Source organism: Pieris rapae, chromosome 5 (genome assembly GCF_905147795.1).
Source record: "Pieris rapae chromosome 5, ilPieRapa1.1, whole genome shotgun sequence".
In the NCBI taxonomy this organism is placed as follows: Eukaryota; Metazoa; Arthropoda; class Insecta; order Lepidoptera; family Pieridae; genus Pieris; species Pieris rapae.
The window spans coordinates 351300-373616 of NC_059513.1; the positions used below are offsets into that span (position 1 = coordinate 351300).

The 22317-nt window shown below is 31.2% G+C and overlaps 1 protein-coding gene across 4 annotated transcripts in view; it reads left to right on the forward strand.

Annotated features, from left to right (window-relative positions):
* The first annotated feature begins 241 nt into the window (after positions 1 to 241).
* Positions 242 to 22317, forward strand: part of LOC111000645 (KH domain-containing, RNA-binding, signal transduction-associated protein 2) — a 69607-nt gene continuing 47531 nt past the window's right edge. The window contains exon 1 of one of the 4 annotated variants that reach the window (XM_022270173.2): positions 242 to 365. The gene's annotated coding sequence lies outside the window, so the exon portion shown is untranslated. Of the gene's footprint in view, positions 366 to 9150; positions 9214 to 22317 lie in introns of those variants that run through there. The other 3 variants (XM_045628377.1, XR_006750231.1, XM_045628378.1) reach the window with 3 other exon arrangements.

Genomic DNA, 22317 nt, shown 5'->3' on the forward strand with positions numbered 1-22317 from the left:
TTTAACGTAAATACTTAATTAAAACAGCAATTAATTATTCCCATAGGTGGGTCAGATTTGTCGTTATCTATTTATATATTTATTGTATTAATAGGGGATGAGAACAAAGAGAAATTTACTGTCCTACATTGGAATAAAGTCGGATTTCAATCGCAGATAATTTTAGACATGCGCTCTATATGAAAATTTGAATGGAACCGGTGTTCCATCATTTTCCTAGAGCTGTGAAGCTTCAGTGCCGAATCGCCTGCAGATCAGAAACGACGTCACGCACACGTCCTGTGAAAACCCGCGTGTATCGTAGTGCTTATAATTGTGTGACTATTAGTGAAATTTATCTGAAACAGGTGTTAATACATCCAAAGGTATGTGGTATTTAATTTAAGAGATTATTTAAGCCAAAGCGATTTTAATCGGTGCTTGATTTTCAACGCAATTTGGATATTTGAGATTTAATGAATTGGAATTTTATGTCCATTTCGCTTCTTTTGTATGGACTTGATTTAGGGCGAAATAAATTGCGTATTGTAACTAAGCCTATTAGTAGGATACCCTAGTCTAATTACTAATAATGATAATGAAATCGTCAGTAATTTTTTGCCATCTTAGTTATATTTCTGGGTAAACGTGGAATGAAGTAATTTAATTATGCCTGAATATACCAAAGTTTACTTTCACATATTAATATAACAATTATCATAAAAGCCTTGTGTTTATTAATCGAGAATGCAGTCTTGTGTTAATTGATTCAGATATAATAAACGAAATAATGTTGCGGTGGACCTGTTTTTCGGAGATCCGTACGTTATAAGGGAATATATTGTGTAATATTTTACTTTACCACGTTGCCTCATTTAACCCTTAAATGGACAATGTTGTTTTTAAACAACATACTAAACATCACTGAAAAAATTGACCTTCTTTTAATTTTTTGTTAATTTTGACAACTAGTTCTTATTTCTGAAAGAATTTTGTATCTTTTTTTAATATTGGCACTATCCAATATTTTTATGCATTGAAAATAAGTTAATGTCAAATATCACTTTGAAGAAAACTTTCCTAGTGGCGCGAAACTAAGTTTTGTAACTGTGTTCGGACTTTGATAAAATATAATGTAAGTATATAACTTATTTTTAATTGCTTGATTATATCTTCAATTACATGTTCATGTTGTAAAACATTGAAAATCACTTGATGCTACTGTTTTATTAGGCGAAATCTGGTATGTTGTAGGAAAACTACAATGCGCATTGCCTGCCTAATAAATGCATGTTTGGTGAAGGATTTTTATTTTGCTTTTCATCATGCCACGATTACTAGAAAGCGAAATTACAAAATATTTAGAAACTCTTGAAGATTCAGAAGATGGCTTAGACGGGTGAGACTCCGAAGTAGAGGATGTAGGTCACTATTATCAAACAGCTCGAGATGTTCTTCGAGAACTTGAAAATAGTGCTGAAGGTGAGAATGCCTAGTCTGATGAAGTGGATGCTGATCCTCCTCTCGAAATCGACAACGATGAAAATATTCCAGACCCTCCTATTTTGGAAGCCGAAGAAGCAGCACCCCAGAGGACAAGGACAAGGGAACGTGAATCACATTATATGTTCTTCGATAACTTCTATACTTCTGTGCCTCTCGTCACCTATTTAGCTAAGGAAGGAATTTTCTCACTGGGAACAGTAAGAGTAAACCGATTGAGAAACTGCAAATTGCAAGAATAAAAAACCACTATAATGAAAAAGAACGTACCCAGAGGATTCTATGAGAAAAACGTAGAGACTGTGGATGATATTGACGTAAGTGCTGTTGTGTGAAAAGGTACCAAGCCCGTGAACCTTCTTTCCACTTACGTTGGAGCAGAACCAACAACCACAGTCACACGCTCTGATAAATCGGAGAAAGAGAGAGCTGCCATACCATGCCCCAAAGTCATCAAGGAGTACAAAGTACACATGGAAGGCGTGGACTTATTAGATTCATTTATATATATATCGTTATCACATCACAATGAAGAGCCGCAGGTGGACCATGCGCTTATTTTATCATTTCCTGGACATCGCAGTTATAAATTCATGGGTTATGTTCAAGGTAAATAATATAAAAGGAAATAATCAACTTCTCAATTTGGGTATATTCAGACTAGAACTTGCTGAAACCCTCTGCAAATTGGGTCTACCTGCAAATGGCGCTAAACGTGGTCGACCTAGTGGGAGCACCATACAAAGAGAACTTGTAATGAAGAAGTTCCGAGGACCAGCTCAAGCAATTCCTTTGAAAGACGTCAGATTGAATCAGAAATTTGACAGACATGTCATTGAGCAGTTTGGCTGGATAAGCAGCAGAGGTGCAAATTCCCAAAATGTTCGGGATTTACATTCAAAATGTGCTAAAAATGTCGTGTATCTTTATGTGATATGAAAAAAAGCATTTGATTTTATAAATATTAAAATGAAGAATAAATAAATACATTACAAAAATAATATCCACTCTTATTTTACCCATACTTGCAAAATCTCAATAAATGCGCAATGTAGTTTATAAACAACACTCACATTATTGTAAAAAAAGTATAGTAAATTCATGTCTAGATTTTTTTACTCATTTTTCCTAGACAATAATACATGTCTATTACACAAATATATTTTTTTAAAACGTGAAACAAAAATCGTCCATTTAAGGGTTAATATTAACTATCTTTTACATATATTCGGAATTGAAGATTATAGGTAGTAGGTATAGTATAAAGTAACTACAGTCGCGGTTAGAGAGAATATGATTATAGTACTGATGAAGATGTCGTATAATGTAAAAAATTCGCATTTTCTCCGTTATTTTTATTTATTTAAATGTGATGTCCTCGTCAATAACAAACTAATAGTATTACGATCAACCCGTTGTTATAGTAATAACAAAATACGTTTAACGATTGAAATTTTTGTCTATATAGAATGTGAGAAAATAGGAAATTGCCACATCACGCCCGAATAAAAGAGGGTGAATCTTTGTCCAAACTATTTTGTAATTGGTACGCAATGACGGAGCAAGATCGCTATTATTCACCTGCTAACCGTACATTGGGGAAAGTTATGATACATCACACGGGATTGCGGATAATCGATCGTTTGAAACGGTATCATAGCAATATTATTTTATTATATTTTCATCTCTTTATCACTAGGGACATATCTATACATATCAGTCCAAAGCGTAGGTTAAATGTGCCATCTAAAAATTCCAATAGATCTCTTTTAAGAATTATTGTTTCCTATAATTACCTTTACAGCTATATATATTAGGATACTAGAACATGCTAAGAGTTATATATCACCAAAATCTTTAATTATTCTATCTCGTCTGACAGTAATGATATACTTTTAGCAAATGCCACAATTTCGGATGATTATATTGACCACACTTACCACTAGTTAGTCACGTAACAAAAATCTGTGTTATTAGTGAAAATAACTAATGCTATTTATTGTTCAGATAATGTAAATCGGATTAGTTCTAAGCAAAAATTTTCAGTTTAGGCTAATGTATTAATTTCAGACATTAATATATTAATCCTTACCATTAAGCAAGCAAACACTAGTTATTATAATTGTTGTTTAGCACGCGACGTTGAATCCTTTATACTTAGTTCAGCCATAAGGTGTGTTACAAATGAAAATGCATTGTTTTTAGTGAAGTATTATTGAAATTTATACCTACATATTTATTAAAGTCTTAGCAAAAAATATTCTACTTTAAATGGCCACTTTTGTTCTGGCCTTTAATCTGTTTCCTACGAATCTTTGGATTCTGCACGCAGTGTTTTCAAGGGAAATTTTGCTCCAAAGATTTTTTAAGAGACTCATTGTTGCTGCGCCTTTGAAACTGATCATAATTTGAAGTCCAAAAGGGATGAGGTCTGAGTTAGATAAGGGCCAGTCTTCAGCACTTATCAAGTCCGGAACCTCGGTTTCAAGCCAGGCTTGGTACTATACTTGGTAAGACATACTATCTATCAATGAGTTGTCAAACACAGATTCAAATTTTTAATAAAACAAATATAACGTCCTATAAAATAACCCTAACATAGCTTCCCGATCTTTTTTTATAGAATGTTTTTAAGTAATTTATTTCCGCAGCTAACTTGTTGTGCACTTTTAATTCTTCAAGCTTTGAAATGTTTCCAGCAAAAAATGTGCAACATAGATTCTACTGTAAGACATGGATTTAATTAAAAAGCACGTAGCATAAGCTACCCTGGTCACTTTGAGCTTGCTTTAGAAATATTTAACTCTGAGTTTCTACGTTTGGTCCATCATGAAACAATTACAATAATAATAGATGCGCTTTAAGAAAATAAAAAGTCAACTATATCAATATTAAAAGCTTCGTTTACCAGATGATTATTAGAACATAAAATAGCTTCTGTTAAATTGAGATTTGATGTTATATTGTCACCTGTATCATGTAGAATCGGGCCACACAACACCTGTTTTGGTCTGCTGGGAGTGTCGTTATACGGATTAAGCGCTCTTTACGACTGAAGTATTAGACATTTTTTATTATCTATTATCGAATGATATAACTGAATTGGTGCCGGTAAAACCGAGTTAAGGTAAATTAATATTTAAATTAATAAAGTAATCAGTTATTCTCCAAACAAACCAATTATGTTTTATACATAATTTTTGAGTGATATTTAAATCTTCCAAATACTTTCAAACTAAATCAATCTTAATAAGCTATCCCAATTAAAATACTCATTCGTCTCTTTTTGTCAAATTGTATTTTTGCATTAATAAAATAGATCAGATCAGTGTTCACTAATAAAGAAATGCAATAAGACAGATTATTTGAAGTTAATTTAGGATTTTTTGAGCAACTACTAACAGGTGGGCTAAAATGTTATAGTTATATGATACAAACCTTAGCGATTTCAGAGGTCATACAAATTTTGATACCATTTTTATAGTGAGATTTGACTTTAGCCTCAAAATAGGTTTTAGTTTCGTCGATTATCTCTTCATCAGCGCAAAATTTCTATCTAGCGAGCATTCTCTTGAGGTCTGAGAACAAAAAAAAACTCCGCTAGGTGCCAAATCGGGAGAATTTGGTAGAATAAAACGGATTTATTACGACGGAACTGCTTCAGGTTTAGTATAGAAATGTAAATAAATGTTTATTTGAATAAATATGCTTTTGTAATCGTCATTTGTTTTTTTTTCTTTCAGAAACAACAGATTGTCTTAGTATATTCTTAATAGACCACTTGGGCTCCTGTTACTTTGAAATAAAACTGTATTTTCGAAACAAACATTCCAGTATTACTTAAAATAACAATAGAATCGATAACACACATTTTAATAGTAATTGAACGAGCACAAAACTTTTTATCATGTTATTACTATTGTGTGCGGCAACTCCATTCGAGTTTATATAATTCATTATTGATATAAAGAACAATTGTATGCAGATTTTCACGTACGAACAAATTCTATTTGTATTCTATTGTATATATTTGGAAAAATGTACAACACAAGGCACATTTAAATTATTGCTTCTTAATTATTTGAATATACATTTTATTTAGTAATTGAATATTTATTATTTATAGTTTATTTGATTATATTTTTGTTATTTATACATTATCTGATAGTATATAGATTTAGTCTTTTTTAACAAATTTATAAAAAAAATTTTGTTATTAATGTTTAAAGTTAATAAGTAAAGTAACATTTTTATTTCAAACTTTATGCTATCTGGTTTCAAATTAATACAAAAATATTTTTTTATCGAGCAATGAATATACACCACTAGTTCATACGGTATAAGAAAATATTACGAGGACACTGGCATCTTGTCGATCCAAAAACTTGGCGACGTGCCGCACGAAAGAATTATCATCTAAAGGGAATCTATCGATTCAAGGAAACATATGCAGAAATCTGAGTTTAATACCGAGAGGGTTTAAAATATATTTGGATTTTAATTTTCTACTTTTTGCCAAGGTAAATAATAATTTTACTGATAATATTAATAGGGATTTTGTTGAATATTTCTTCTTATTAATTTATTTTATAATGAAAGCAATTATTAAATACTCAAAATGTTGATCATAAGGTAATATATTAAATCCACCCATGTTGTCGTTTATTCAGGATTCATTTATTAATTTAGTTCAAACATCGCGCCTACACACTAGAGTATAATAAAATTCAATTTATTATTTTATATCACAGGATAAAAACAATGAAAAAGTTTTATAACACAATTTACATAACAAAATGTTCCACAAATGAGTGACAAATACATAAATATTCAAATGGCGTAAATCAATAAAATGTACATTTCCGGAGTATTCAACATTATACAGGGTGGTCCTGATTGTGAAAATATGTAAATTATATTTTGTTACGGTTCTCAAACTTGGCCCATTTAGCATGGACGGCGCGTCACGAATAAATCAAAAGGGCTCCGAACAAAAATATCGTGACTTTGAAATACTAACCTATCTATACATAATAATACGGTGAGTTACGACTTTTAGTAACTTAAACCAGTGTAAATTCTCTGTTCTCACTTCTGTCTTGTTTAACTTCACTTCTCATTACGGTGTGTGTTATTTAATAAATATTTTTTTATTTAATAAGCAAGACTCTTATTTTATCAAGTATTTTAATAACCTTCATTTTATACAGAAGTATAACATAGTTGACATAATTGTATGGACAGGAGGGCAACTGGCTGTCTTATCGATTTCAAGTGATCTCTTTCACGCAACCAATGTGAGAAAGAAGTGCAAAAATATGTAACATGAAACACGAATGAAAACAAAGCAATAAAAACTTCTATGGTGTTATAAAATAAAATATTAGTTCTGTAGCTGGGTGGAAGATGGAACATTTTTAGTTTTTATCTAACTCACGTACAAAGAAGTGAATGCGGGTTCGAAAGTTACAGAACTTCTAACATGACATAAGTTTCATACTATTCCAACTAAAATCACTTTAGCCACGCAATAGTGAGCCTTTCCACTCGTAAAAAGTGACTTTGCAGGTTGAATACGTAAGAATATTCTAACCTACCGAAATACTAGAGTCCGATTAGGTCTACAACTAACGTGCTACGAATACATAGCTACGTGTGTGCTACAGCATCTACGAATAGCCATATCATGGGCTTCACAAATACTTGCTTCGTCATCGACGAGTCTTGTACAATAATATATAAGGTTTAGTCTGAATATATTATATTAAGAATATTAAGATCCTGCTAAAATACTTCATCTTTAAGGGTGTCTTAAAATAATTTATAAATAAACACATAATAGTAATAACCAGGAAACTAAAATTAATACAGAAAATTTAGTCAACTTTAATTTACTTTTCAACAAAACCAGGTTACTTGATTATACTGGTATTTGTTCAAAAGTGCGTGGGTGGTTACATCTCAAAAACGGCTTAAACAATTTTGATGAGACCTGAGAGATAATTGATCCATATCTCATGACGTTTAGTTTCAAATAAATTTGTGATAAAAACAATATAAATAGAAAGTTGTGCTAATTAACGTGCTTAGAAGCCTCAAATAGTTCTAATAGCAACAATATAAAAGATTAATTTAATTTAAATAAATTATTATTTAAAAAATATATTACAGTTATTTATTTCCGACACACAAATATACAGTATTTACAAAATATTCTTAACGTAAAATAATAATAATAATAATAATAAATCAATACATAGCAAACTAAAAAAAATTACATTGAAGATTATTTTGTCCTTTTTTGAAAATTTAACTTTTATCTTCACCTTATTTATCATTTATCATAGGTATTTGTTAAAAACCTATTGAAAATTATATTTAACACATATGTGATGTGCTTTAGTAAAAAATGCAGGTCACACAAATACAAACAAAAATTTCAGTAAAAATAATCTAGTTCTTTGTAAACGTTCTTCATACAAAGACAAATGGAAAAAACCCCATTTGCTTTCTGACGTCAACTTCACGATTTCATACTAAAAATACTATAAAACAAATTTTACGAGTTGAGAAATAGAGAACACATTTATTTCAAGAAATAAAAAGCTAATAAAACTATAAATAATACCCGCAAAGTGCATGCCGCAGTGGAATTAAAAATAAAATATGAGCTGCTGCAGGAAATGAAACTCTCTCATTACATGAATCCCATATTACTATGTAATTAGGATTGCATTAGTAATGAGTACATATAGTAGAGTAGATGACCCGGTCAACCTGAAATCTGCATGTTTTTGTGTCAAAACTTATTACAATATGTTTAAAACAGACCAACAAGATCGGACATCATACAGCTATGAAACAGCTATTTCTGAAAGCATCTATTATAACAACCCATTTAGTTCGGTGGTGGTTGTTGGACGGATGATCAAGTAAATGAAACTCTTTGTTTGAAGCTATGTGTATTTGCAACTGACTTTAATCATTTAAAACAAGGGCTTATGACATAAATGTTGAAGCTGACACGAAAGAAGAATATAGTAAAGAATATTAAAATTGAAGTTTAGGGTCTGTTTCACAATGTATGGATAAAGTACCAAATAGCTATACAACACATACATTATTTGGAAGATAAAAGTTCCGAATAAGAAACTTCGTGTTTCATGTCGAATAGCGCTATCTGACAGTCGTGAAACACTAGTTTATCCTACCAATAAGTAAAAAATAGCTTATTTGGAACTTATCCGGACATTGTGAAACGGGCCCTTAGTAGATTAGATTTACGATGACGTCGTAGTTTAAATTGGCTAGAAAGAATATAAATAAATAATATCTAAAATCGATGTTTGTATTCATTCTAATTTAAATTTATTTCTCTTGATAATCATTATATTAACTAAGTCTGCTAATAATCATTAATCCTTTCCCAACTCTAATAACTGAATCCACATAAACAAGAAGTAAGAACAACTTAGCATTATAACTTTGGTTTGATACTGCAGTATTACTTAGAGAAACAGATAAACTGTCGTATCTTATTTTATGTGCCATTGTGTTGTTATTAATGACTAAAGTTTGAATAGTTGCTGACCTCTGCTTCGATCTTATAGCTGTTTTATGAGTTATAAAATGTTATGCAAATTGTTTGCCCGAATTAGGTTTCGCTGTGAGATTGACGCCTGTCAATAATGTGTGTGAAAGAAATGGGATAGGCCCGAAATACGAGTCCAGGTCAGAAAACGTATTATGTAATTTATACGGAATAACAAATTTTGCGCTTTCAATATCTACCACATTTACCAGAGGATTAGGGTTTTGTAGTATATTGAGAAGAGCTGAATTCGATAATTATCATAGGGCGAAGTTGCTGAAATATTTTTAAAGTTATTATTCTATTTTTGGAAAATTCTTTAATTTAAAGATCTAACAAGATTGTCAAATCAAATAAAACCTTTGATGTTATTTAATTATAATTGCATTGCATTAATAATAATGACTACGATTTTACTAGCAAATAGTCGTTAATTATATAGGCAAATCGAAACTACTGCCAGAATTAAATCTTTAAAACTGGTTAGACTTTGACGTTGTTATTACGAGCGACATATTATAATGATAATGGCAGATGAAACCAGTGCCATTGCTCCTACATACATTTAGTTTGTGTTGTGTATCAGGTACATTGTTAAAATATATTTGCGAATCTGTTTCCTTTCACCTTGCAGAAATTCTCCATTAATTCACCGAGCTTTTAAGAGCGTTGAGTGAATAAAACAGTTTATTACAGAGGGTTAAAAACTCTATATTTTATAGTAGGCTATATCGCAGACCAACCACTATTAATCTAAATTAGGTACAGCCGGGCCGTAACGCGGCATTCGTGTTTCTTTAATTAATTTGCATAAATTAACACGATGGAAATCTTTTATAGGTTTTCAGTTATTCATAGGAATGTATGAATTATTTGTGTATTCGAAATACTTATATGTTTTGTTTACTTTAGAAGTTAGAGTCAGTATGGCAACGAATAAAAAAGCCGACTGTTAAACTAAGGAGTACTTGGTTTAAACATTTGAATTTTAAAGCTGTTTGCGTTTATATACTGCTAAAGCAGCAATTGTTATTTTCGTATACGAAATCAACATTTGCCCTTAAAGTCCTCTTTCACCTAGGTAAGGAAAATGTGATTTATATTTCTAAGCAAAAACGTACGAAATATAAAATATAAACGGGAATGGACAACTGTCGAAGTAGACATGGGGGAAAATTGTCTGTGCCAAAAATTTCTCTGAAATTGTACTGGAAAAACACCTTTTGTATGTCAATCAAAGTTAATAATTTACCAAGAAACAAAGATACCGGAGTTTTTTATAATCGACTAAATATAATATTATTGTTAAAAAACTGGACGATCTCTATCTTCAATCACCCTGAATACAGTCTTCACCAGTCATATGATACTTACATCTAACTATTATGTTAACATCAGGTTTGTATCCTACAAAGATGTGAGTATCAGATTTCTAATTTAAAATCTTCCTACTTCGCACCGAGTCCTGTTTATATAAATCCCGGAATTTAATCAAAGTTTATTAAACAAATAATAACTATGACACCGTCTCACTATTAAGTTGAAGTATACGTTCATAACTTTGTCGGTGTAGAATTGAATTGTAATGCGTTTGAATATTACTATTAAACTTAGTTAACAAAAAAATATTAAGTACAGCCCTCATCGTTTCCTTATTAGAGCTGTGTGTGAACATTGACACACATTTTTTTATAGAACAGGGGTCAAACAGGGAGTAGGCTCATCTCATATTAAGTAATAACACAGCGCAAGGATACTCCAATGTCAGAGGGCTCGTGAGAGAGATTGACAAAAGCTGGCGCGGCTGCAGGGCCAAGAGAGAGAGATAATAATAAAGGGCGCACATATAAGACTCTCTCCGACAACTTTGATTTTGCACAGGCACTAATAGTAATGCAATAAAGCAAGAAAATGCTGCCAGCATTAAAGGCACTCTGCAAAAGGGACCAAACTTAATAATTTTAATATAACCATTATTTTATAATTACTAGTGGCAAATAGAGTAAATTTTTGTGTTGGATATGAATATTTTTAATACTAAATTTAATTTGTTCCAAATAACCATAATATAACTTTTATTTGAAGTTTTTTGGTCGCGTATACTACTATTGTCAAAGTATACAAAATTCATGCGGCCAGCCAGTAGTCTATTCTTCATCTTCAGGTGCCATTTTATTTCTTTCAGGTTGGCTGTTAACAACTTGAAATACAGGTTAACAAGTTCCTCGGTGATAATGTCGGCCTCCCCCGTACGTGATGCAACCAAGACATTTTTCTTCTACCAGACCGTATCTTGCCTTGAATTTTGTTTATCATTATAAGCTTCAAGTTGTATCGATGATGACGCAAACGTATAAACGTACGTCTTTCCGTTTAAACTTTCGTGTCGTTTGTTTATAAAACGTATAACAATATTTTTTACTGTGTGGTGATATTCATTTACATCACATAATCTCATAGCCTAGTCCAATGATTGAACCTAACAAATCAATGTATTAAATGTATGACTGGTGTTGAAACAAACACATGTAGAATTTTTAACCTGAGTTGTTATGACCATTGTGACATTATTTTGTTTGAACAATGTGATTGCTTTGTTTTTTTTTGTTTGTTATTTGCAATTCAAATATTACGATACGAGAACACATAGATTTACCGATATTCTTCATTTATTCTGTGGTAAAAACTAGAATAAATAAATCAATAGTAGTCCAGGTGAAGGACTGAGGTCCACTCGATCGCATGATTAAGGAAAACATCATGAGGGAACCGGCATTCCTTTGACCCAAAAATTTACGGTATATGTCAAACACAGACTGGACACCTACTTGCCTATTACAAAGAACGAAAAATCAAGTAAGAGATGAAGAAATGCGAATGCGAAATCAATTCTGGAATGTTATCGGTTGAAATACCAACCTCGCGCGCGTTACGTCGACATATTTATTTTGGTTGTGACTTTTATCGCGATGAAAGAAGTTTTTTACGAGTCTCTCTTTATGAATAACATCGAAATAGAGTAATGGCGAAATTTACATGTTGTTTTCGTATTTCTTTTATTATTGAGACGATTTATAAGTTGTAATCCTTTCTGCTTTACCTTCTAACATCTCTGTCAAAGGTCACTTGCTGTATATAAATGCGTTATTTACGACAAATATACTTTGTCAATACGAATCAGTTGAGGATAAACCCGTTTAGAAGGGTATTAAATCTAAAAAACACGTCGGGTTCAGCAGTCAACTCCTCCCAGATATATGAGACTCAAAAGAAATGGTCAATGAAAACATTGGTATCATTTTATGCACGAGTATTCTATTATGATTTTTCTTAATCTATAGTGATTTGTAAAACCAATCATAAGCTTGTAAATTAAGACTACAAACTACATCCAACCTAGTTGCTATCGTGTTCGTAATAATAACGTAAAACATAATTTGGTGAACAATGTGCGAAAATAACATAATATTTTCTTCGTATGTGAAACGCACAGAAAGCAATTTGTGTGTTTGTCTATGATGAATGAGTTGTTGAGATTGACTCATATATTACATCCTCCATCTCATATTTACGACTTCCTATAATTTGCGCGAATTGGGTCATTTCAATTTATTACGGGGAAATGAAAAATATGATACAAAACTTGTTTGTATAATTTGAATATATTTCAGTTACACACACACGCAAGTTTGAGTTACAGCCTATGACGTAATCTCCTTGTGCTTGCTAAACAAAAACAATTTATTTTTCCACACAAATAATCAATATGAGTATGTTATATAAAAAATGAAGTTGGCTTCAATTCCGTTTTCTTTCTTGAACTCGGGGAAACTCTTAACAAAGAGAAAAATGAAATATATATATATTAATTATTCCCAAAAAGCGAACATTCTCTACCGGATAGCATAGAAAATGTTCCATTTGTTGGCATGTATTTACTAAAACGGCAGGCTAAGTAAAAAAATCATATTAGCTAGTTTCTATTATATATACATATTTATCTTTTAATTTTCAATAATTGATTTTTCCAGTGTCACAAATAACAGGCAGCCGTTGATACACAATTTCTAGTAACAATACATAACATTCAGCCTTGTCAGATGGATAAATAGGCAAAAAGTTCACAACACGCCATTGAAATTGCCGAATGTCAAAGAAATTACCGAAGTTAAGAAAGCCAAAGAATGTGAAATCAAACAAGGCTTGAAATCAAAATTATCGGCCGTGCTACAAAAAATTGTATTACCCTCAACAGAATTTATAAAAATGGTCTTATTGTATATTATTACGAACACATTATATTCAACATGTAGTAATTTGGAAATAATTTTACATTCTGTGGTTTTAGTTTCTACAATCATGTACCAGTATGAGAAATAACACAACCCTTTGGGATTTAACAGCCTTCGTATAAATTAGGGCAGAACAAATAAATTGAATCGTGCATCACGAAGGAAAAAGGGAGATTGGAATACAAATTGGTGTCAAAGAGAAATCACTGTATTATTTAGAAATGTTATTTTTCCATGACATTTTTTTACGACCCGTTCGTTTTTTAATAAACGATAATGTTTTAAGGTATTGCGTTTTTTAAATTCCACAGAGGCTTAGTCAAAAAAATAATTTGAACAACTTCTAGCTATTATATAAATGTCGAAGTGTGTCGGTCTAATTTGGCATCAGTATGAAAAAACAATTAAATAATAATAATGTGTTTCATCATTACCCAAGACAACCATACATTCCGTAACTGTATAATATTTATTGAAGCACTCATTGTATATACTTATAGTTGCTTCCGTGCGTCGTCTGTTTGTCATTCACCGCACCTTCACGTATGCATCTTAGTGTATGACACTTAACTGTCAGACGAAGGATACTTTATCAATAGATTTTTTTTTTGTTTCATAAAATTTTAATCCAACAAAAGACAATTAATCTATAAAGGGATCTTGTAAATTGTCCTATATTAAAGAGAACAAATTAAATGTCAAACATGCCAAGCTATAAGACTAAGCTTACGGCACAATTAATGACACATCAAAGATTAATGAATTGTTGTTTCTTCAATCGATTCAAAGGTTTTGAATCTCGACCTTTCTCAAAATAGATTTGGAATAAAAATGTGAAATTGTTTCCACCGCTTCGTTTGATCTCTCGGTTCAATAAACACGCGCGACTTGCCTCTAATTAAAATCTGTAAAACTCCATCAATAAAAACCACAAATTGGATCACGTCATTCTGCTGATTTTAAAGCAAACGAGCCTTTTCTATAGATTGTATTAATTACAATAAAATTTTAGTAAAAAAGATTGTCCCAGTTAATGAAATTTAATAAACTAGGTACCTTGAGGTAAACACTACCTACCTACCTTGAGAAGTAGATCTTTTTCTGTCTATATATAGATATGTTTATATATATAATTATTTACTAAAATATATACCTACATATATATAACTTACCATAGTAAAGTTACTTAACTGTTGTAATAATTTTTTTAACCATATCCGAGGTTAATTTATATGCGTCAATATTAGTTTAAAATCACCATATATCTATTTATTAAACACCCACGATTTTCCTAAAAGTCAATGACTCAAAATGTAAAAAGAAAATGTAATCTTTTGTGACGTAAGTACATATTAAAACTAAATTGCTTTTCTGCCTTTTGATCTCGACGCCTACATTCAAATAAGGGAATGTATAGGTGCGTAATAATTATGTGTTTACATAGATTACATGTAATTCGCTGCATTATTTCATTTCTAACAAGTCTACATTACATTATGGTATAGCGTTTTCCTTGATATATTTATGTTATTCGATAAAGGGAATTAATAAACACATTCAATTAGAACAAATTTCAAAATTTTTCAAACATTAGAATAGGATATTAAAATGTTTTACAATAATTAAGTAGATGATTAGTAATCTATGGAAGATTAGTGAAACAGTTATATTTTAGTACTAAAATATATAATTATTATAATTGCATTTAAAAAGACACGAAGTTTGAGATTTCAGAACTAGTGGTAAATGTACATTTATAGTCCTTTCCCTAAGTCATACAAGAATTTAAATAAATTAATATATTTTGTCTTTCGACTGTGATATACTAAAAACAATAAATTAAATTAAATACCACAGTGGACGGAATACGTAAGCTTTGGATGACGAAACGATAATTCTGTCGATGTTTCTTTGACATTTAGCGAAGATTAGCATCTGACCTTTGGACTTCCAAAGTTTGTATTAATTCTCCAACTTGGACCTTATCGTATTGTTTTTGATATTCGGTTTGTTAGCTGTACCTTACCTACAATCAGAAAGCTTTCTATACTATATATTTATATCTATATGATATATTACTATTTATTTATCTAGTAGGTAATATATAGGTACATTTACAATAAGGAAACAAATAAGTGTGACTAAATTATTTCTTTGTTTCTTTTTGTTAATTTATTTTCTAGAACATCTTTGTTCATAAAAGTAGTTCTGTGTTCAATCATCACGCAGCAGCTTATTTTAAAGGAATAATAACATCTCATATCCATAAATTATTGTTTACTTTAGACTGTCTTCGTTTTTTTGTGCATCCTTCAGGTACATCTGCTATCTAATCGGCTGATGGCCGAGAGAAGATAGGCAGCAGGAAAATATCAAAATGTCTTCTAAAAGGGATTTTCTTAAACTTAGGTCTGGTAGACATGGCGTCTCCAGAATATCCTCATGATATTAATTGGTTGAATCCGGAACCGCAACATATGCTTCAGTCTACAGCCAATAAAGTACAAAATAAATTCAATTGGACTCCATAGATAGTCTTTTAATTCCATTAAGTCATTGTCTCATATATCAGAAAGACATAAAACTTCCGCAGGGACTCGTTCGGTCTAGATTGAAACTCGATTGGATCTTAAAATGTCCGCTAAAATGGATAGTTGACTGAAACAAGTGCTGAAAATCCTTTCACATGAATTTTCGAATTTGGAACGTGGCTTATAGTGCTTTATCACTTCCTGTTTGCTTGTCGAGTGGCTTTAGTGATTTTACGTATTAAGACTATCCAAAAAAGGTATTTTGTAAGTCCATATGAGGCAGTTTGTGTACGCTTTTCGGCGTACGTACTATACGTACTGAGAGACAAGTATTTGTAGCCCACATTAAAAAAGATTTAGTTGTACGTATTAGTTATAATAGACCTTAGTACTAAATATATAGAATTTTATTTGCACACGCTACACAGCGTGTTGGGTCTCATTTCTGATTCCTTAATTATCGTTTATCTGTAATGGAAGCTGCGTGATCTTTATGAGTCTGATAAACGTCGTGAACTTTTCGTTTATAGTAAGACATAAAAATATAGACATTTGTCTACATCAAGTGCAAAGAAGTAGACAAGCGATGACATTTAGCGATCTATTCCTGTGCTCTTATATACATGGCTGGTAGTTCTTTTCCACACATTCCGGTTTCCTGACGATGCCTTTAAGCTACGAGCGAGTGTTGTAGCACTCACATGGAGGAACCTGGTGACACACAGCTGAGGTTGAAACGCACGACCTGAATTGAGAATCTGATTATATCATTTGATTTGATTAAATTAAAATATTATTACATAAACTACATAATATAACCAGTTAGCGATATTATGTTTAGAATCATTATCTTGACCTCAATTTAATTTAGGGCTAAACCCATTCATTTAATTTTATATATTTAAGTAGATAAAAATCTCGTAGCTTGAATCTGAAATCAGAATAAAGCGGGCCATTAACTTTTATTTCATCGCCATTTTCCACTTTGGTAAGTGAATGGACAAAGACCGACAGTAATAAAGAAGACTTTTACAATTTCGACAAAGTTAATTAGATTTATTGTTGCCAAACATAATTGTACGAATAAAAACGTTTACCTACAATATTAGTCAGTTTTTGATAAAATTTCCTATTAGATACAAGTAACTTGATTAAGTATGATCGCCTTGGGCTCAACTTGGATTATCGGATTTGTTATAATTAACTGTGGATAGAGTTTCTACTGTTATTCGTAGCTGAGTTTCATCATCGGACGTTGAGGCAGAATATTCCGAGTTTTAAGGCAGTTTCTGCTATTACGAACCAGCTACCTACTAAAGTATTTCCGAACCAATTAGACATAACATTTATAACTAACAAAACACTCAACATAAAAATGAACAAAAAGGAATAATTATGGAAAGCAAAAAAAAGAATAAGGTACATGTTAATTACAACAGTAAGTTTACGCCTCAGACACAATCATTTAAAAGGAATGTAACAATAATAATATTAGAAAAAATATCAGTGTAAGTAATCAAGTCTTTCAATCCATTCAATGACTTAGGGGCCTTCACAAAAGCTGCGTATCTATTCTTAAAAGGCCGGCTACGCACTTGCGAGCCCTCTAGCATTGAGACTGTTTATGGGCGGCGGTATCATTTACCATTAGATGAGCCTCCTGCCCGTGTGCACCCTGTTCAATAAAGAGGTTTTACACAAAACATAATCAAATAAAGCTAACCTAATCTAAACCAAAAATCCATTCGGCAGTTTTTTGTACAAACAGACGCGGTCTGTTTATAATACGTAAGAATGTTCAAGGTACCAAGATTTTGTCAATCAAGAAGTTTATCAATTGTTTCAGGGCCATACATTTACATATATTATTGACGCCTCTAAAGTTAGCTTCCTGAATTCTCTTCTTTTTTTGAATAGCAAAATTGCTGATAAAGTAATGTCTTAAAACCGAAGTAAATTCAATCCAAAGTTCATTTGGTGGAAGTAAGTTACGCATACAATTCTCAGTAACAATACAGATAAATATGTTTCTGCCCTCATAGGTTGCTGTACAAGCAAATCGTTTAGGAGTTTAAAAATAGAAGACCGCTTTCAAACACTTGCTATCAATTTCCCAAATCTTCATAACGCCACAGATTTTGGCTGTATTATAATAATATTATATCCAGTTTAAATCCTATCAATATGCTAGATAACTCCTGGGTGAAGCCGGTTAGAAAATATCCTTTATATCCGGGCGGATATCGGCTTGCAAGATATATGATAATGTACCTTTTCTATCTTCAGATAGGGAATACATTGCTTCGTCGATATATTTTGCAAACTTTGGAAAGTATGTAAAATAGAAATGTCGCTTCACGACTGAATATAGTGAAGCTAGAACTACTCAGTGACATATTATTCTAAAATAAACATTGGATATTTTAAATTTTTCTCAGAAAAGGCAAATATTTGTTTTAAAATGTATGCACTGTAGACCAAACTTCTAGGTGATTGTACTGGGGTACCTATATAAGTCGTCAAAGTAATTTGTTTGTATAATTTCATTACTAAAAATTTTAATTTAAATTTACTCCCAGAACTATATTATTGAATGCATGGTGCTACTTAAGAAGCTTTTCTCTCACGCTCATCTCTTCGTAGTTCTGAGCTGCTTAGATAATACATCAAATCTAAAAACGTTATATAATATACAATAACTATTTATTTATTGTTACAATACGTTGTACGGTCATCGTTTGGAACTAAACGAACACTATTATTCTTGTAGTTCTTTCTACACCATGCGTAGGCGCTGTCAGTATCTTACGTTATAGTAACAGATGGGCTGTAAAGTTTGTAGGCTGACTCATTGATGGCGCTACTAATATTTAATTAATATAGTTTTTAGTTAGCACTAACCTTCTAAAGGTACATGTTAAAAATTAACTTCTGTCACTTTATTAGTTTGTGAGATATATTATTTTAAGTGTAGGAACTTTTGTTAGGTTTAAAAAAATTTATAAAAACAAATTTCGTGTGTTAATATTTTTTCCGTTGATTTTTGGCGAAAAACAAATAGTATTTAAGTCAAGCCTTGGCTTGATAAACATTATTCTCAGACTGCCCCAGGAAAATAATCGTTGAGAAGTGGTTTGTTAAGTTTAAACGAAGCGAAATGAGCACCGAGGACGATGCTCTTCTATGACCGCTATAATAGTCGTGTCGTTTTTGAAGGAATAATATTGTTATGTTGAATGGTCAAATCAAAATTCTATCAAAAAAATATTATTTTCTCTTACCCTACGAACTTTTCATCCCACCGAATACTAAAAGACGAGATGTTAATATCGAAATATTTATACTACCAATACTCCTTAACTATATTCGAAGCAAGTGGCCAGTAGCCAAACATTGATTTGGTTGAATTTTTTATCCGATTGCAATATATTTATGAGAAATGTAGTAGAGCAAATCTCATCTAATTCACATAAAATAGTTGGAGTGAAGCCAAAAGTGACTGTTACTACACCCGAAATCATGAATTTAGTGATTTAGAAACTGCGAAACGTTTTGTTCCTTTCGTTTTATTAATTTCTGTGAGTTTTCATGAAAAACTGAAAAAGAGAAGTAAGACGTTGTCGGTATGTTGGTATTAAGATAATAATTATCAAAAAAAACTAAAACTTACTTAAAATAGTAAAGATTCTAACATACAATATAAATTTGCGTGTAAAAATGTATATTATGTCTGCATCTGCATCTTAATAATACTATTAACATATTACGTAGGTCTGATAAATATTGTAAATTCATGAGGAAATTGGTGTGGTAACCTAGGTCCTACTAATTTTTTTTTTTATTAAAATTATTTCTTTTATTTTTTTTTTATTTAAATCAAAGAAGGTTTACTTTCGTTACTGCTAATAGAGTTGTTAAAACATAACAAAGATTAAATTAGTAAAATTCTCGTTGTTAAAATAACATTCGACTAATAAAGCGTAAATAATTTCAATAAACTTGTCATTGTAGGCCTGTTGGCAAAGTTTTATTAGCGTTTTGTGAGAATGGAACGCCTACGTCGAGTTTGTAAAAATACTCGATAGAGGCTAGAATTTATTATCTGTAATTTTTTACGTTTTTTCAATTATCAATAACGATCCCTTACAACATTAAAAATGGAAGACTAACAGGGTTTTTAGATTTATTATTACTAATTAACAATAAAATGAAACATTACGTTACCAAATATAAGGATGAAAGAAATTACTGTATTCATACTATAGCCCGTAGCCGAGTGTTTTAACCCTAAGGACGTATCTTCAAATCCCAACAGTCAAAATCTATATAATCTAGAACCAAGAATTTTGTAAGGCATATAATTCTGACAACGTTCTTGATTTACACTATTATTATGTGTGTTGTTGTCATGTATTATTTTTTATGGTTGTATAAGTGTAACCTGTTGTGGATGCATCCAATGTGTTTGTATTGTGTTTTATTTTTGACTTTGTTTTTATTATAAGGATGTCTCTGTTTGGTTTCCCAATAAATAAATAAATAAATAAATAAATTTAAAACTATAATCAAGGAAGTATAATCAAACAAGTATTTAAGCTCAAATATATTTATTTCATTAGGTATTACAACCAATCAGTATATCACTGTTTTTAAGCTGTAACAAGTCAAATAAGATTATGAATTAAAATTTTATACAAGGTTGCCCATTATTCGATTAACATCATACCGTATTATGTAAATTCTTACATTTAAATAAGTCAAACTAACTATCAAAAGAACACTAATATATAGCAACCGTCTTCCAGACAAAATAACCGGAAATCTATTTTTGCGTTAACAAAAATAAAGATTCACCTAGTAAATAATAACTATTGGCCGGAAGCCAGCTTTTGACGTCGTACTGTCACTTGTGACTGATGGTTGTCAAAGATACGCATCACTACGGTCTATTGCATCATGACATTTAACTATTGCGTAGGCTGTCAGAATTTGGTATAGAGCATAGATAATGGACAAGTGCCCATAGAGAATAGTGTTGAATCCTTATGGAATAATGAGAAACTTATAAGATTTTTTTTTCATTTAGCCGCATGATTTAAATATGTCTGAAAAAGTGTTATTGTATTGTATTTTTTAAGAATTGATACGCTCTTTCCTAGAAGGATCCTAAGTCGAATTGATTTGGATATACTTGGATGGGCAGATAGTTCTTAAGAAACACCTTAAGAAAGGCTTGTGGAACGACGGAGGTCGAGGTGATAGGGATGATTTTGTATTTTTCCTTTACATCCGAATATTATTATACCAATTAATGAAACTATTTAATCTGTGAAGGACAATTGAACTATGAATTAAAATTGTACTTTTTTAATCTTATTAATTTAATTATATTTGAAACTATGTTGTGTCGTAATACACAAAACCCTCAAAAACCACAAACTAATGTATTATTACATTATTTTCAATGACGAACTTCTTGTTATGCTATAGTAATTAGAACTAATAAAAATTGATGTGAGCTTAAATCATGCATAATTATCTCGCTCTGAATATATAGCCTTGTTTGTTCGCTACGGGTGTTATTAGCTTTGATTTAGGCTTCTTAGGCACGAACTGTTTTATATTCCCTAAAGGCTAAATATAATTTAGTTGTTTAATTAATTTGAATTAACTCTTCTTAAAAAGTTTTTTTAATGCTGTATATTCTTTGACAACTCGTGCAATAATGTATTGTATAATTGAATAAAAATAATATCTCTACAGTTGATATCTGTCTTGTAATTTTGTATTAGTTAATTAGTTACCATGCAGCTATGTGCAAAGAGAAAGACTTTTTGATTGAGACTTGATTCTCAGACCTACCCAATACGCACACAAAATTTCATGAGAATCGGTCGAGCCGTTTCGGAGGAGTTCGGTTACTAACACCGTGACACAAGAATTTTATATATAAGATTATGAAAATTAAGACTGTCAAACGTCATTAATCTTCATTAAATATGCCAAGCAATTAGTAAAAGTCGAAACACTAATTTATTTCACGCACCGCCAATGTCTTGTATGCATTGTATGTATCAGCCTAAAAAGATAATGTACGATAATTTGCTCTCAAAATACAGCGCAAACCCTTATTACTATAGTTTTGGCAACGACTGAGTCTGATTTTCAAATATCGTGACTACATAATGTTACATTATTATCTGATGAGGGAGCGTGATTTGATATTTCTTACTTTAGTAATTGCATGTATTCCGAATAGAGGGTAATTTCTGATTATATTTCTCGATTTTATGAAAAACCAGCCAGGCTGGTGAGAGATTCCGTCCCTAAAATATACGATAATTTCTCACTTAAGATAGGGAACTCTCGCGTGCATAGTAATCCTTGTTTGTTTGGTTTGTACTATGTATAAAATTGCAAT